Source organism: Rosa chinensis, chromosome 4 (genome assembly GCF_002994745.2).
Source record: "Rosa chinensis cultivar Old Blush chromosome 4, RchiOBHm-V2, whole genome shotgun sequence".
NCBI lineage: Eukaryota > Viridiplantae > Streptophyta > Magnoliopsida > Rosales > Rosaceae > Rosa > Rosa chinensis.
Window position 1 is genome coordinate 23,166,873 of NC_037091.1, and position 4,957 is coordinate 23,171,829.

The 4,957-nt window shown below is 38.0% G+C and overlaps 1 pseudogene; it reads left to right on the forward strand.

Moving 5' to 3' along the window:
• Positions 1 to 998: 998 nt before the first annotated feature.
• LOC112199009 lies at positions 999 to 4,072 on the forward strand (annotated as a pseudogene).
• The last annotated feature ends 885 nt before the right edge of the window (positions 4,073 to 4,957 follow it).

A 4,957-nucleotide genomic window follows, 5' to 3' on the forward strand; every position in this document is an offset into this window, starting at 1 on the left:
TGACCCTAAACTAAAAATGCGCACTTTAATTTCAAAGTGAAGTCTCGCTCTAGATATATATATATATATATATATATATATATTTGGGAAATATGCTGGAAACAAGTACAAATCTCTAGCAAAATGTGTTTTATTTTTGAAATATATTAGTCTATATATTTAGGGGAGTGAAATCCACACTCCCCATTTTACAATATACACTCATTCATTTAATTTTTTTGATTGAATTTCTTATAAAATGACAAAATTTAAGTTATTAAAGACAAAATTTAGGTTACTAAAAAAGGAAAGGAGGAGTACGGATTGTATAATGGGGAGTGCCCCTATGTGCCCCTATATTTATAGTTTAGATGTATTGTATAATGGGGAGTGCCCCTATGTGCCCCTATATTTATAGTTTAGATGTGATAATGAGTTATCTTAAATCGTTCATACAATTTATGTGTCAGTATTTCTGAAAATGGCTCGTTTATGGGAACATTTTACAATATGTATTTCATAGGTTATATATTGTAAAATTTTCTTTTTATTGATGGAAATAGAAAATAAAATGCAAACCTGATGGAGACTAAAATTTCAAATTTTGTCTTTATGAGTTAAGGACCACTTAAATATTTTGTAATTTATTTCAAAAATAACTTCTTCTTTTTTCGTTGTTGCCAAATGCTGCAATCACATAGGCTTTTTTTCTATTCCCGTCTTCAAGGACAGATCGGCGCCGTAGATTGGGAGAGTTGAGGATCGCGTGGACTAGTTTGGGTCTACGATTCCAACTTTCTTTCTCGGTATCTTGACGAGAGAGATTGCTTTCTAGGCAAGAGGACTAGCCTCGGCGACATCTTTGGCTTGAAGATCGTCGCTGCTTCTCCGGTTTCCTCACTTGTTAGAGGAGTTTGCAGAGGTGCTCCAGGCTGAGTTTTGGCCTGTTTTGGTGCTTTAGTTTTTTACACCAGTGCCGGTTGAACATGATCTGTGGACAGGGACGGCTGCCAGATGGGATGGCGACTGTGCAGATGATGGAGGCGACTCCTCTATTGGATTGGGTTTGGGCCTGGGCTCATCCTTGGGCTGATGGGGCAAGGGAGTCTTCCTGCTAGGCAAGTGTTAATTTGGGCTTGGGCTCAGGTCAAGGCAATCTGGGTCCTAATGCATGTATTAAGGTACTGAGCCTGTGTGAGCTCGGTTGGATTAACTTCTATGAGTCTTTTATGATGTTTCCAGTGTCTTGCTTGTACCACAATTGTGTGATTGGCATATGAGGGCTAGTTGAATGATTTCGTTTTAGTAGGAGGCAAGGTTTTTTCATTCTTGTATAGGCTCGCTTAGTTGTGAGCATCCTAGTGATCTTTAATGGTTTGCTTTAGCTTAAGGAGGTTACTCCAGATTTTCTTGCCAGATTTCTTATGTAAGTTTTGGTAGACTTCAGCAATTTTGTTGTTGATCTAATGAATTCAACTTCTATTTTAAAATATAAAAAAAATAAAAAATAATAATAATAATAATAAAGGCTTTTGAATTATTTGGCAGTGCTTTTGTTTTTACCATTTGTTGGGAGACCTAACCAAAATTTTCCTTTCGCATATAGGAATTGCAGTTGCTAGAGAGATTTGCAAGGCAAGAAGAATCATGTGATTGCAGTGATAGGAGATGGAGCCATGACCGGGGGACAGGCAAATGAGGCATTAAACAATGCAGGCTACCTTGATTCTGATCATATAATCATCTTGAATGACAACAAGCCTCTCTGCCAACTGCCACTGTCAACACCCCTGACCCTTTAGTTGGAGCTCTAAGCAAAGCACTCACAAGATTATAGTCTACTCAAAAGTTCCAACAACTACGTGAAGCTGCAAAGTATATGCCACAATCGGCTTCAGCCTTCAGCTAGCCCAACTGATTAACGCCTTAGATTTCCTTCTTCAAGCCAACTTATGAGGTTTTTGTGGACATCCACAAGGTATGACCAAGAAAATTGGACAATAAGCACATGAAGTTGCTGATAAAGTTGACTCCTACATGAGAGGAATGATGGGTGGTTCTGGGGCATGTCTGTTTGAAGAACTTGGACTACACTATATTGGTCCTGTGGATGGTCATAATGTCGAAGACCTTGTCTACATTTTGAACAACATCAAATCCTTACCAGAACCAGGGCTTGTTCTGATTCATGTCATCACTGAGAAAGGAAAAAGCTATGCTCCAGCTGAAGTTTCCCCTGATAAGATGCATGGTACAAAATAACAGACATTCTATGTAAAGAAATATTTTTTTTGTTTTACTAATTTCACACCATCAATGTGTTAGTTGGCTTATTGGTTTTTGGTTATGTGATCATCAGGTGCTGTGAAATTTGACACTAAGTCAGGGACTCAGTTGAAGGCGAGAAATCAAGTACTCATACATACACGCAGTATTTCGCAGGGTCCTTAATTACCGAAGCCGAGAAAGATGATAAAGTTGTAGCCATCCATGCTGCAATGGGAAGTGGTGCTAAACTCAACTTGTTCCAGAAACAATCCCAGACAGATGTTTCGATGTTGGGATAGCAGAACAGCATGCTATAACCTTTGCTGCTGGCCTAGCTGCAGAAGGCCTTAAACCTTTTTGTGCTATTTACTCTTCGTTTCTTCAGAGTGGTTATGATGAGGTAAATAAAAAAAATAGAGAAGTGTTGCTATTATTTGGTAATGGTGCAGTAATCTAATAATTAATGTAGTTTCAGTAATCTTTGGTTTTAACTTATTTTGTGGTGGTATAGGTGGCTCATGATGTAGACTTACAAAAGCTCCCAGTGAGATTTGCTATAGATAGGGCTGGTCTTGTAGGTGCAGATGGTCCAACACATTGCGGAGCCTTTGGTACAACTTTCATGGCCCCTTCTTCTGAGACTGAACTTATGCACTTGGTTTCCACGGCTTCTGCCATAGATGATAGGCCTAGTACGTTGCTTCCGATATCCTAGAGGAAACGGCATTGGATCAATTCTTCCACCAGACAACAAAGGAACCCCATTGGAGGTAAATCATTAAAGAGCATTTTCTCTATTTATATTTGTTATCTTGATTAAACGCGCACGTATATTTATATAGGCCCGACCAGGAATAAACTCTGAATCTGTAAACTATGTATGGTTGATATGCAAGGGTCATTTGCACAGTGTGTTTATACTGTTCAAACTGTGCATCATCAATTTTGTGAGTCTGCATGGTCCGCAAAGTCAGTTCTAAAATTATCTTTTAAAATTTATCATTCTTTCTATTTTATTTATATATCATAATACATATTATATTCTGTTTTTTTTTCTCTCTCTCCTTTGCATGCATGCCATTGAGGTTCATATTCTAAACCTCTAGATTCTTGGCTTAATTTAAACTCAACATGTGAAAATATATATTTTGTTGACTTATATATTCCCTAGCATTCCTATACGTAACACAAACTTTGACCAATTTTGACGAGTCATCTACGTTTATGACAGAATGGCATGTATGCTAACTCAAACTCTGGAAATAGGTTGGCAAGGGAAGGGTGTTAAGGGAAGGTTATAGGGTGGCCATTTTGGGTTACCGCACAATAGTACAAAGCTGTATAGCAGCGGCTGAGCGGCTTCAAGTTCTCAACATCTCCATAACTGTGGCTGATGCACGATTCTGCAAGCCTCTTGATGGAAATTTGATCAGACAGCTAGCTCAAGAACATGAGATTCTCATTACCGTAGAAGAGGGATCAATCGGAGGATTCGGCTCCCACGTTTCCAAATTCTTTGGCTTGAATGGATTACTTGATGGCAAGCTCAAGGTAATATTCTTATAGCTTCAAATTCCGACCTTCCTGAGTGTTTGAGAGTCCATGCTAAGTTTCTTGATTGCTTTTGTTGTTACAGTGGAGGGCTATGATGCTTCCTGACAGATATATTGAACATGGATCTCAGAAAGACCAAACTGAAGCAGCAGGGTTGAGTTCCAGGCATATTGCAACAACTGTGTTATCACCTTCCCAACTTTCAGACCAATACTACAGAGAGCAAGTAATCACCTTCTCAGCTTTCAGACCAATCTGTATAGTAAATTAGTAATTAATAGTCCTCTAATAGACGACAAGGCGCCCCAGCTGCTAATTTAAGAGGTTAGCCCAAATGTAGGACGATAAGAGTAAAGCCCAACAAGAGTTGGGCATTCGATGACAAATCTTTCTTTTAGAATTTCAATTCATGATCCACTAGCTGGTCCGAGTTCGTCTGCTTAACGTATCCATAGACTGTACGTTCATCTCACTGTTGGACCGATCAATTCTAGCTAGATCCCTCAGTCACCTTCAGGTTGACCGCTTATGTTAAGTTACCGATACTTTTCCAATGAAATCATTAGCGTATTTCATATCTAGAAAATTAAAGAACTTGAGATCCCTTGAGGTAATCTAAGACCCCTTATTACACCCATGCTTCCAAAGAAACAACTTTGAGCAGCAATTTAATCAATGGAAAATACTTAGACTTATATATATGCCGTCTACATATAATTGAGCACGCAATTAATTTTGATAAAAAGTTAGGAAAAACTTGGAATTAAACTTCAAAAGAGGTTATATGATTTGATTTATCTACAGTACATCAATGTATCGATATATTAAGTAAACTAATTCAATTTAGTCAGTCTACCTGACTCCATATGCATTGGCATACTACTTTCCTTTTTTTTTTTTATAAAATAAAAAAAAAAAAAAATAAAAAAAAAGATCAAAGGGTTTCACTTCTGCCCCCATGTGACTCGAACCCATGAATTCGTACATAGGTAGTGGGTGCTCTAACCACTGAGCTAACACCACTTCGTCAAAAAATGGAAAATAAATAAAAAAAACAAATATCAAAACAAAAAATAAAATCTGCTATTTATGAGATTTGAACCTAGCCACAGTGTGTACCAGGCCAGCATGTTGTCCACTGTGCCATTATGGCCAA